The following is a 13,940-nucleotide window of genomic DNA, read 5'->3' as shown; positions in this document are numbered from 1 at the left end:
AATATTAATCGTAGAAGTATTAGTAATTCAAAGAAGTAGTAGAAGTAGTCGTAGTAATAGCTGTAGCAGTGGTTGTTGTATTTAATATAACAGTAGTAGTAGTAGAAGAAGTAGTAGTATTAGTAATAGTAATGGCAGTATTTGAAGTAGCAGTAATAGCAGTAGTAGAAATACTAGTAGCATTCATACTAATAGCTGTAGTAGTATTAGTACTGGTAGTAGTATGAATAGCAGCAGTAGTAGTAGTAGTAGTAGTAGTAGCAGTTGTAGTATAAGTAATAGTAGTACTGGTCGTATTAGCAGTAGTGGTAGTAATAATAGCAGTAGTAGTAATGGTAATAGTTGCAACAGCAAAAGTTGTAAAAAGTTGTAGTAGAAGTAGTATTAGTAGCAGTAGTAGTAATACTAGAAATATTTGCAGCAGTAGTAGTAGTTGTCGTAGTATTAGTAAGAACATTAATTATTTCAACAAAAAAGCCTCATTTTGAGCTTAATGTTTAAATACAGTTAATCCATGGGGCTTTTATTTTGAAAGGGTGGGGCTGGGTGGGTTAGACAGGAGGAGAGGAGACTGAATCATAATGTTAGATAAACACAAACAGGTTATTAAATGACAGGCTTCATCAAAAGCATTTCAGTTGAAATTCATTCGGTGGGGCTTGTACTTTAAAATGGTGTGTGTGTGTGTGAGTGTGTGGGGGGGGTCCTCTAAAAGTCTCTAATACCTGAATGACTGTATAAGAGATACACACGCAGAGAGAGAGAGACACACAGAGAGATAGAGAGACACACAGAGAGAGAGATACACACGCAGAGAGAGAGAGACACACAGAGAGATAGAGAGACACACAGAGAGAGAGAGATACACACGCAGAGAGAGAGAGACACACAGAGAGATAGAGAGAGAGGCTTGTGTCTGTGAGTCTGTGTGTTTATAAACATCAGTAATTAGCTCAAGCACGAACACCTGTGAGCCTGCCGCCTTTTCATGAGAAAAAAACTGGAAAACACCTGTCAAACAAAACCCAAAAAACACCATAACCATAGCCCCAATTGCTCCAAAATGAATACTCGAGAGGGAGGATGACTTGAAGAACAGATCATGCGAAAATTGTGTCTGTAGTGTAAAAAAAAGTGGCTTCAATGGCGATTTAGAAATGGGGTACGGTTGTCTGTGCAAGACTTTTTTGAAGTACGTTTTAACATTGGGGTCTATGGAGGAGAAAGTTGGTTTTCCTCTCAAGTAAAGGCTTATGTGCCAAATGTGTAAATCTGTGAGATTCCATAGTCATATGTCTACGACAAGGACAAGATTAGCTACGTTTCCATCCAAAAATTATGCATGTAGAGTGAAAATTGAGGAGTCAGTCGCAAAAGACAAATATTTTTTTCACAGAGATCTCAGGCTTCTCTTCACTCTAGCGATGACATCACGCACTCTAAGCTGCGCAATACACACCCATTATAAAAGCAGAAAAGGACTGAAAAACACATAAAAGCAAAATTGCTACAGCTCAAAAAGTATAAAAGATATCAAAATGATTATAACATACAATCATTGATCAGGGTTTTCTCAACATTTGAAAGTTTAAATGGTGTCTGTAGCTGAAAGTATGAGGAAGTAGAATGATCTGAAAGTTGAACAAGTTTAAGAGGATTTGAAAAGTTTCTCCATAGACATCCCATTCAAAAAAAATTGCAAAATGCTTAATAATTAAAAAAGTTGAAAGATTAGAAACATAAAAAGACATAGCACCCCTCTCCTGAAAAAGCTGAACATTTTCATATTTGAACGGTTTCTGTAGCTTAAGAAATGTGGACGTTATTAAGTGCCAAAATACGTACGGAAGAAATAGTTGAAGAATAAAGATTCGAAGAACAATACTTGGAATGCTGAATCAGCATTCCAACAACTAGAAAATGCATTTCCTGCTGAAAATGCGTTGGAATGCTGAAAGCTGAAAGCTGAAATGAATTGCAAAAACATTGCTGAAAATACAGAAATGAGAGACTACCGATCTGAAAAATGTTGAAGCTCGAAAGCATTTAAACTGCACTGCTGAAAACCCTGCTAGTTGAATCGTCCAACTATGGTGTCTGTAGCTGAAAGTATGAGAAAGGCTTTGAAAGTTGAAGAAGTTTAACAGGATTTGTAGATTTTCTCCATAGATATCCCATTCAAAACAAATTGCAAAAAGCTTAATAATTTAAAAAGTTTAAAGATTACAAATATGAAAAATATCACCCCTCTCCTGAAAAAGCTGAATATTTTGATATTCGAACAGCTTCTGTGGCTTAAAAAATGTCAGCAGTAGTGATATTTGTAGTAGTAGAAGTTGTAGTTGTAGTAGAAGTATTATTAGTAGTAGAAATATTAGTAATTAGAAGAAGCAGTATAAGTAGTAGTATCAGTAGTCGTAGTAATAGCTGTAGTAGTGGTCGTAGTATTTAATATAACAGTAGTAGTCGTAGAAGAAGTAGTAATAGTAATGGCAGTATTTCAAGTGATAGCAGTAGTATTAGTACTAGTAGCAATCGTACTAATAGCTGTAGTAGTATTGGTAATGGTAGTAGCATGAATAGCAGCAGTAGTGGTAGCAGAGAGAGAGACAGAGGGAGAGAGGGAGAGACAGAAAGAAAGACAGAGAGAGAAACAGAATGACAGGAAGACAGAGATAGAGAGACTGAATGAATGAGTGTGAGAGAGTGAGAAAGGCAGACAGTTATATGTACTGAGTGAGTGAAGGAGACAGGAAGACAGACAGTTATATGAACTGAGTGAGTGAGACAGGCAGACAGACAGTTATATGTACTGAGTGAGTGAGTGAGACAGGTGGACAGACAGTCATCTGGATTGAGTGAGAAGAGCAGACAGACATTTATAGGTACTGAGTGAGTGGGAGAGAGAGACAGGCAGACAGACAGTTACATTGACTGATTGATTTGGAGAGAGAGACAGGCAGAAAGACAGTTACATTGACTGAGTGATTTGGAGAGAGAGACAGGCAGACAGACAGTTATATGAACTGAGTGAGTGAGTGAGACAGGTAAACAGACAGTTATATGAACTGAGTGAGTGAGTGAGACAGGCAGACAGACAGTTATATGTACTGAGTGAGTGAGTGAGACAGGTGGACAGACAGTCATCTGGATTGAGTGAGAAGAGTAGACAGACAGTTATATGTACTGAGTGAGTGGGAGAGAGAGACAGGCAGACAGACAGTCAGATGGACTGACTGTGTGGGAGAGAGAGACAGGCAGACAGTTACACTGACTGAGTGATTTGGAGAGAGAAACTGGCAGACAGACAGTTATATGGAGTGAGTGAGTGAGTGAGACAGGCAGACAGACAGTTATATGTACTGAGTGTGTAGAGAGAGACAGACAGACAAAGAAAGAGTGTGTGTGTGTGTGTGTGTGTGTGTGTGTGTGTGTGTGTGTGTGTGTGTGTGTGTGTGTGTGTGTGTGTTTGTGTGTGTCATTGGTTCCCATGGTGACGACGCAGCAGTTGGAGAGTCTGTGAGTCTGTGTGTTTATAAACATTAGTAATTAGCTCAAGCACGAACACCTGTGAGCCTGCCGCCTTTTCATGAGAAAAAAACTGGAAAACACCTGTCAAACAAAACCACAAAACCCCCATAACCATAGCCTCTATTGCTCCGATATTAAGACTGAAGTGCAAGGATGACTTGAAGAACAGATCATGCGAATATTGGATCTGTAGTGTAAAAAAAAGTGGCTTCAATGGCGATTTAGAAATGGGGTACGGTTGTCTGTGCAAGACTTTTTTGAAGTACGTTTTAACATTGGGGTCTATGGAGGAGAAAGTTGGTTTTCCTCTCAAGTAAAGGCTCTTGAGCCAAATGTGTAAACCTGTGGGATTCCAAAGTTATATGTCTACGACAAGGACAAGATTAGCTACGTTTCCATCCAAAAATGATGCATGTAGAGTGAAAATTGAGGAGTCAGTTGCAAAAGACAAATATTTTTTTCACAGGAATCTCAGGCTTCTCTTCACTCTAGCGATGACATCACGCACTCTAAACTGCGCAATACACACCCGTTATAAAAGCAGAAAAGGACTGAAAAACACATGAAAGCAAAAATGCTACTATTCAAAAAGTGTAAAAGATATCAAAATGATTATAACATACAATCATTGGTCAGGGTTTTCTCAACATTTGAAAGTTTAAATGGTGTCTGTAGCTGAAAGTATGAGGAAGTAGAAGGATCTGAAAGTTGAAGAAGTTTAAGAGGATTTAAAAATATTCTCCATAGACATCCCATTCAAAAAATAAGTTGCAAAACGCTTAATAATTCAAAAAGTTGAAAGATTAGAAAAATGATGAGAAATAGCACCCCTCTCCTGAAAAAGCTGAACATTTATATAGTTGAATGGTTTCTGTAGCTTAAGAAATGTGGAAGTTATTAAGTGCCAAAATACGTACGGAAGAAATAGTTGAATAAAGATTCGAAGAACAATACTTGGAATGCTGAATCAGCATTCCAACAATAATAAGCCCGCAGGATTACAGTCAGTGTGCTTTGGCACAGGCAGTATTACTGCCTTGTGCCACAAAGCCACACTGAATAAGCCCGCAGGATTACAGTCAGTGTGCTTTGGCACAGGCAGTATTACTGCCTTGTGCCACAAAGCCACACTGAATAATAATAATAAGCCCGCAGGATTACAGTCAGTGTGCTTTGGCACAGGCAGTATTACTTCCTTGTGCCACAAAGCCACACTGAATAATAAGCCCGCAGGATTACAGTCAGTGTGCTTTGGCACAGGCAGTATTACTGCCTTGTGCCACAAAGCCACACTGAATAAGCCCGCAGGATTACAGTCAGTGTGCTTTGGCACAGGCAGTAATACCTTGTGCCACAAAGCCACACTGAACTAGAAAATGCATTTCCTGCTGAAGATGCGTTGGAATGCTGAAAGCTGAAAGCTGAAATGAATTGCAAAAACATTGCTGAAAATACAGAAATGAGAGACTACCGGTCTGAAAAATGTTGAAGCTCGAAAGCATTTAAACTGCACTGCTGAAATCCCTTCTAGTTGAAACGTCTAACTATGGTGTCTGTAGCTGAAAGTATGAGAAAGAAGGCTTTGAAAGTTGAAGAAGTTGAACAGGATTTGAAGATTTTCTCCATAGATATCCCATTCAAAACAAATTGCAAAAAGCTTAATAATTCAAAAAGTTTAAAGATAACAAATATGAAAAATATCACCCCTCTCCTGAAAAAGCTGAATATTTTGATATTCGAACAGCTTCTGTGGCTTAAAAAATGTCAGCAGTAGTGATATTTGTAGTAGTAGAAGTTGTAGTTGTAGTAGAAGTATTATTAGTAGTAGAAGTATTAGTAATTAGAAGAAGCAGTATAAGTAGTAGTATCAATAGTCGTAGTAATAGCTGTAGTAGTGGTCGTAGTATTTAATATAACAGTAGTAGTCGTAGAAGAAGTAGTAATAGTAATGGCAGTATTTGAAGTGATAGCAGTAGTATTAGTTTTAGTAGCAATCGTACTAATAGCTGTAGTAGTATTGGTAATGGTAGTAGCATGAATAGCAGCAGTAGTGGTAGCAGAGAGAGAGACAGAGGGAGAGAGGGAGAGACAGAAAAAAGGCAGCGAGAGAAACACAGAATGACAGGAAGACAGAGATAGAGAGACTGAATGAATGAGTGTGAGAGAGTGAGAAAGGCAGACAGACAGTTATTTGTACTGAGTGAGTGAGTGAGACAGGCAAACAGACAGTTATATGTTCTGAGTGAGTGAGGGAGACAGGAGGACAGACAGTCATCTGGATTGAGTGAGAAGAGCAGACAGACAGTTATATGTACTGAGTGAGTGGGAGAGAGAGACAGGCAGACCAACAGTTAGATGGACTGAGTGTGTGGGAGAGAGAGACAGACAGACAGACAGTTATATGTACTGAGTGAGTGGGAGAGAGAGACAGGTATACAGACAGTTAGATGAACTGAGTGTGTGGGAGAGAGAGACAGGCAGACAGACAGTTAGATGGACTGAGTGTGTGGGAGAGAGAGACAGGCAGACAGACAGTTAGATGGACTGAGTGTGTGGGAGAGAGAGACAGGCAGACAGACAGTTAGATGGACTGAGTGATTTGGATAAAGAGACAGGCAGACAGAGAGTTATATGAACTGAGTGAGTGAGTGAAACAGGCAAACAGACAGTTATATGTACTGAGTGAGTGAGTGAGAAAGGTGGACAGACAGTCATCTGGATTGAGTGAGAAGAGCATACTGACAGTTATATGTACTGAGTGAGTGGGAGAGAGAGACAGGCAGACCGACAGTTAGATGGACTGAGTATGTGGGAGAGAGAGACAGGCAGACAGACAGTCAGATGGACTGAGTGTGTGGGAGAGAGAGAGACAGGCAGACACAGAGTTATATGAACTGAGTGAGTGAGTGAGACAGGCAAACAGACAGTTATATTTACTGAGTTAGTGAGTGAGACAGGTGGACAGACAGTCATCTGGATTGAGTGAGAAGAGCAGACAGACAGTTGTATGTACTGAGTGAGTGGGAGAGAGAGACAAGCAGACAGACCATCAAATGGACTGACTGTGTGGGAGAGAGAGACAGGCAGACAGACAGTCAGATGGACTGACTGTGTGGGAGAGAGAGACAGGCAGACAGACAGTCAGATGGACTGACTGTGTGGGAGAGAGAGACAGGCAGACAGACAGTTACATTGACTGAGTGATTTGGAAAGAGAGACAGGCAGACAGACAGTTATTTGTACTGAGTGAGTGAGACAGGCATACAGACAGTTATTTGTACTGAGTGAGTGAGTGAGACAGGCAGACAGACAGTTATATGTACTGAGTGAGGGAGACAGGAGGACAGACAGTCATCTGGATTGAGTGAGAAGAGCAGACAGACAGTTATATGTTCTGAGTGAGTGGGAGAGAGAGACAGGCAGACAGACAGTTAGATGGACTGAGTGATTTGGAGAGATAGACAGGCAGACAGACAGTCAGATGGACTGAGTGAGTGAGTGAGAGAGACAGGCAGACAGACAGTTATATGAACTGAGTGAGTGAGACAGGCAAACAGACAGTTATATGAACTGAGTGAGTGAGTGAGTGAGTGAGTGAGACAGGCAGACAGACAGTTATATGTACTGAGTGAGTGAGTGAGACAGGTGGACAGACAGTCATCTGGATTGAGTGAGAAGAGCAGACAGACAGTTATATGTACTGAGTGAGTGGGAGAGAGAGACAGGCAGACAGACAGTCAGATGGACTGAGTGTGTGGGAGAGAGAGACAGGCAGACAGACAGTTATATGAACTGAGTGAGTGAGTGAGTGAGTGAGTGAGACAGGTAAACAGACAGTTATATGAACTGAGTGAGTGAGTGAGTGAGTGAGTGAGTGAGTGAGTGAGACAGGCAGACAGACAGTTATATGAACTGAGTGAGTGAGTGAGTGAGTGAGACAGGCAGACAGACAGTTATATGTACTGAGTGAGTGAGTGAGACAGGTGGACAGACAGTCATCTGGATTGAGTGAGAAGAGCAGACAGACAGTTATATGTACTGAGTGAGTGGGAGAGAGAGACAGGCAGACAGACAGTCAGATGGACTGACTGTGTGGGAGAGTGAGACAGGCAGACAGACAGTTATATGTACTGAGTGAGTGAGTGAGTGAGGCAGACAGACAGTTATATGTACTGAGTGTATAGAGAGAGACAGACAGAAAGACAGAGAAAGAGAGAAAGTTTGTGTGTGTGTGTGTGTGTGTGTGTGTGTGTGTGTGTGTGTGTGTGTGTGTCATTGGTTCCCATGGTGACGACGCAGCAGTTGGAGAGTCTGTGAGTCTGTGTGTTTATAAACATTAGTAATTAGCTCAAGCACGAACACCTGTGAGCCTGCCGCCTTTTCATGAGAAAAAAACTGGAAAACACCTGTCAAACAAAACCACAAACCCCCCATAACCATAGCCCCTATTGCTCCGATTTTAAAACTGAAGTGCAAGGATGACTTGAAGAACAGATCATGCGAATATTGGATCTGTAGTGTAAAAAAAAGTGGCTTCAATGGCGATTTAGAAATGGGGTACGTTTGTCTGTGCAAGACTTTTTTGAAGTACGTTTTAACATTGGGGTCTATGGAGGAGAAAGTTGGTTTTCCTCTCAAGTAAAGGCTCTTGTGCCAAATGTGTAAACCTGTGGGATTCCAAAGTCATATGTCTACGACAAGGACAAGATTAGCTACGTTTCCATCCAAAAATGATGCATTTAGAGTGAAAATTGAGGAGTCAGTTGCAAAAGACAAATATTTTTTTCACAGGAATCTCAGGCTTCTCTTCACTCTAGCGATGACATCACGCACTCTAAGCTGCGCAATACACACCCATTATAAAAGCAGAAAAGGACTGAAAAACACAATAAAGCAAAAATGCTACTATTCAAAAAGTGTAAAAGATATCAAAATGATTATAACATACAATCATTGGTCAGGGTTTTCTCAACATTTGAAAGTTTAAATGGTGTCTGTAGCTGAAAGTATGAGGAAGTAGAAGGATCTGAAAGTTGAAGAAGTTTAAGAGGATTTAAAAATATTCTCCATAGACATCCCATTCAAAAAATAAGTTGCAAAAAGCTTAATAATTCAAAAAGTTGAAAGATTACAAAAATGATGAGAAATAGCACCCCTCTCCTGAAAAAGCTGAACATTTATATAGTTGAATGGTTTCTGTAGCTTAAGAAATGTGGAAGTTATTAAGTGCCAAAATACGTACGAAGAAATAGTTGAATAAAGATTCGAAGAACAATACTTGGAATGCTGAATCAGCATTCCAACAATTAGGATAACAATACTTGGAATGCTGAATCAGCATTCCAACAACTAGAAAATGCATTTCCTGCTGAAAATGCGTTGGAATGCTGAAAGCTGAAAGCTGAAATGAATTGCAAAAACATTGCTGAAAATACAGAATTGAGAAATGTTGAAGCCGAAAGCATTTAAACTGCACTGCTGAAAACCTTTCTAGTTGACACGTCTAACTATGGTGTCAGTAGCTGAAAATATGAGAAAGAAGAAGGCTTTGAAAGTTGAAGAAGTTTAACAGGATTTGAAGATTTTCTCCATAGATATCCCATTCAAAACAAATTGCAAAAAGCTTAATAATTCAAAAAGTTTAAAGATTACAAATATGAAAAATATCACCCCTCTCCTGAAAAAGCTGAATATTTTTATATTCAAACAGCTTCTGTGGCTTAAAAAATGTCAGCAGTAGTGATATTTGTAGTAGTAGAAGTTGTAGTTGTAGTAGAAGTATTATTAGTAGTAGAAGTATTAATAATTAGAAGAAGCAGTATAAGCAGTAGTATCAGTAGTCGTAGTAATAGCTGTAGTAGTGGTCGTAGTATTTAATATAACAGTAGTAGTCGTAGAAGAAGTAGTAATAGTAATGGCAGTAGTTGAAGTGTTAGCAGTAGTATTAGTACTAGTAGCAATCATACTAATAGCTGTAGTAGTATTGGTACTGGTAGTAGCATGAATAGCAGCAGTAGTGGTAGCAGAGAGAGAGCCAGAGGGAGAGAGGGAGAGACAGAAAGAAAGACAGAGAGAGAAACACAGAATGACAGGAAGATAGAGATAGAGAGACTGAATGAATGAGTGTGAGAGAGTGAGAAAGGCAGACAGACAGTTATTTGTACTGAGTGAGTGAGACAGGCAGACAGACAGTTATTTGTACTGAGTGAGTGAGTGAGACAGGCAGACAGACAGTTATATGTACTGAGTGAGTGAGTGAGTGAGACAGGCAGACAGACAGTTATATGTACTGATTGAGTGAAGGAGACAGGAGGACAGACAGCCATCTGGATTGAGTGAGAAGAGCAGACAGACAGTTATATGTACTGAGTGAGTGGGAGAGAGAGACAGGCAGACAGACAGTTAGATGGACTGAGTGTGTGGGAGAGAGAGACAGACAGACAGACAGTTAGATGGACTGAGTGTGTTGGAGAGAGAGAGACAAGCAGACAGACAGTTATATGAACTGAGTGAGTGAGTGAGACAGGCGGACAGACAGTTATATGAACTGAGTGAGTGAGACAGGCAGACAGTTATATGTACTGAGTGAGTGAGTGAGACAGGTGGACAGACAGTCATCTGGATTGAGTGAGAAGAGCAGACAGACAGTTATATGTACTGAGTGAGTGGGAGAGAGAGACAGGCAGACAGACAGTTACATTGACTGAGTGATTTGGAGAGAGAGACACGCAAACAGACAGTCAGATGGACTGAGTGTTTGGGAGAAAGGGACAGGCAGACAGACAGTTATATGAACTGAGTGAGTGAGTGAGACAGGCAGACAGACAGTTATATGAACTGAGTGAGTGAGTGAGACAGGTGGACAGACAGTCATCTGGATTGAGTGAGAAGAGCAGACAGACAGTTATATGTACTGAGTGAGTGTGAGAGAGAGACAGGCAGACAGACAGTCAGATGGACTGACTGTGTGGGAGAGAGAGACAGGCAGACAGACAGTTATATGGAGTGAGTGAGTGAGACAGGCAGACAGACAGTTATATGTACTGAGTGAGTGAGTGAGGCAGACAGACAGTTATATGTACTGAGTGTATAGAGAGAGACAGATAGACAGACACAGAAAGAGAGAAAATGTGTGTGTGTGTGTGTGTGTGTGTGTGTGTGTGTGTGTGTGTGTGTGTGTGTGTGTGTGTGTGTGTGTCATTGGTTCCCATGGTGACGACGCAGCAGTTGGAGAGTCTGTGAGTCTGTGTGTTTATAAACATTAGTAATTAGCTCAAGCACGAACACCTGTGAGCCTGCCGCCTTTTCATGAGAAAAAAACTGGAAAACACCTGTCAAACAAAACCACAAATCCCACATAACCATAGCCCCTATTGCTCCGATATTAAAACTGAAGTGCAAGGATGACTTGAAGAACAGATCATGCGAATATTGGATCTGTAGTGTAAAAAAAAGTGGCTTCAATGGCGATTTAGAAATGGGGTACGGTTGTCTGTGCAAGACTTTTTTGAAGTACGTTTTAACATTGGGGTCTATGGAGGAGAAAGTTGGTTTTCCTCTCAAGTAAAGGCTCTTGTGCCAAATGTGTAAACCTGTGGGATTCCAAAGTCATATGTCTACGACAAGGACAAGATTAGCTACGTTTCCATCCAAAAATTATGCATGTAGAGTGAAAATTGAGGAGTCAGTCGCAAAAGACAAATATTTTTTTCACAGGAATCTCAGGCTTCTCTTCACTCTAGCGATGACATCACGCACTCTAAGCTGCGCAATACACACCCATTATAAAAGCAGAAAAGGACTGAAAAACACATGAAAGCAAAAATGCTACTATTCAAAAAGTGTAAAAGATATCAAAATGATTATAACATACAATCATTGGTCAGGGTTTTCTCAACATTTGAAAGTTTAAATGGTGTCTGTAGCTGAAAGTATGAGGAAGTAGAAGGATCTGAAAGTTGAACAAGTTTAAGAGGATTTAAAAATATTCCCCATAGACATCCCATTCAAAAAATAAGTTGCAAAAAGCTTAATAATTCAAAAAGTTGAAAGATTAGAAAAATGATGAGAAATAGCACCCCTCTCCTGAACAAGCTGAACATTTATATAGTTGAATGGTTTCTGTAGCTTAAGAAATGTGGAAGTTATTAAGTGCCAAAATACGTACGGAAGAAATAGTTGAATAAAGATTCGAAGAACAATACTTGGAATGCTGAATCAGCATTCCAACAACTAGAAATTGCATTTCCTGCTAAAAATGCGTTGGAATGCTGAAAGCTGAAATGAATTGCAAAAACATTGCTGAAAATACAGAAATGAGAGAGTACCTGTCTGAAAAATGTTGAAGCCCGAAAGCATTTAAACTGCACTGCTGAAAACCCTTCTAGTTGACACGTCTAACTATGGTGTCAGTAGCTGAAAATATGAGAAAGAAGAAGGCTTTGAAAGTTGAAGTTTAACAGGTTTTGAAGATTTTCTCCATAGATATCTTATTCAAAACAAATTGCAAAAAGCTTAATAATTCAAAAATGTAAAGATTATAAATATGAAAAGTCATATCACCCTCTCCTGAAAGAGCTGAACATTTTGATATTTGAATGGTTTCTGTGGCTTAAACAATGTGTAGTAGTAGTAGTGATATTTGTAGTAGTAGTAGAAGTTGTAGTTGTAGTAGAAGTATTGTTTGAAGTAGAAGTATTAGTAGCAATAGAGATATTTAAAGTAGTAGTAGAAGTTGTAGTTGAAGTAGAAGTATTATTAGTAGTAGAAGTATTAGTAATTCGAAGAAGTAGTAGAAGTAGTCGTAGTAACAGCTGTAGTATTGGTTGTTGTATTTAATATAACTGTAGTAGTAGTAGAAGAAGTAGTCGTATGAGTAACAGTAATGGCAGTATTTGAAGTAGCAGTAATAGCAGTAGTAGAAATACGAGTAGCATTCATACTTTTAGCTGTAGTAGTATTAGTATTGGTAGTAGCATGAATAGCAGCAGTAGTAATAGTAGTAGCAGTTGTAGTATAAGTAATAGTAGTACTGGTAGTATTAGCAGTAGTGGTAGTAATAATAGCAGTAGTGGTAGTGGTAATAGTTGCAACAACAAAAGTTGTAGTAGAAGTAGTATTAGTAGTATTAGTAGCAGTAGTAGTAATACTAGAAATATTAGCAGCAGTAGTAGTAGTTGTCGTAGTATTAGTAAGAGCATTAATTATTTCAACAAAAAAGCCTCATTTTGAGCTTACTGTTTAAATACAGTTAATCCATGGGGCTTTTATTTTGAAAGGGTGGGGCTGGGTGGGTTAGACAGGAGGAGAGGAGAGTGAATCATAGATAGATAAACACAAACAGGTTACTAAATGACAGTCTTCATCAAAAGCATTTCAGTTGGAATTAATTCGGTGGGGCTTGTACTTTAAAATGGTGTGTGTGTGTGTGTGTGTGTGTGTGTGGGGGGGGTCCTCTAAAAGTCTCTAATACCTGAATGACTGTATAAGAGATACACACACAGAGAGAGAGAGAGACACAGAGAGATAGAGTGAGGCTTGTGTCTGTGAGTCTGTGTGTTTATAAACATCAGTAATTAGCTCAAGCACGAACACCTGTGAGCCTGGCCGCCTTTTCATGAGAAAAGACTGGGAAACACCTGTCAAACAAAACCCCAAAAACACCATAACCATAGCCCCTATTGCTCCAATATTAATACTGGAAAGGCAGGATGACTTGAAGAACAGATCATGCGAAAATTGTGTCTGTAGTGTAAAAAAAAGTGGCTTCAATGGCGATTTAGAAATGGGGTACGGTTGTCTGTGCAAGACTTTTTTGAAGTACGTTTTAACATTGGGGTTTATGGAGGAGAAAGTTGGTTTTCCTCTCAAGTAAAGGCTTTTGTGCCAAATGTGTAAATTTGTGAGATTCCATAGTCATATGTCTACGACAAGGACAAGATTAGCTACGTTTCCATCCAAAAATTATGCATGTAGAGTGAAAATTGAGGAGTCAGTCGCAAAAGACAAATATTTTTTTCACAGAAATCTCAAGCACTTCTTCACTCTAGCGGTCACATCACGCACTCTAAGCTGCGCAATACACACCCATTATAAAAGCAGAAAAGCACTGAAAAACATATAAAAGCAAAAATGCTACTATTCAAAAAGTGTAAAAGATATCAAAATGATTATAACATACAATCATTGATCAGGGTTTTCTCAACATTTGAAAGTTTAAATGGTGTCTGTAGCTGAAAGTATGAGGAAGTAGAAGGATTTGAAATTTGAAGAAGTTTAAGAGGATTTAAACATATTCTCCATAGACATCCCATTCAAAAAAAAATTGTAAAAAGCTTAATAATTCAAAAAGTTTAAAGATTAGAAATATTATGAGACATAGCAGGGGTGTCCTTAAAAAGCTGAACATT

Source organism: Cebidichthys violaceus, unplaced genomic scaffold, assembly GCF_023349555.1.
Source record: "Cebidichthys violaceus isolate CVI_PGR_0920_01 unplaced genomic scaffold, fCebVio1.0.p SCAF_13, whole genome shotgun sequence".
Classification (NCBI taxonomy): domain Eukaryota; kingdom Metazoa; phylum Chordata; class Actinopteri; order Perciformes; family Stichaeidae; genus Cebidichthys; species Cebidichthys violaceus.
This window is presented reverse-complemented; position numbering follows the sequence as displayed.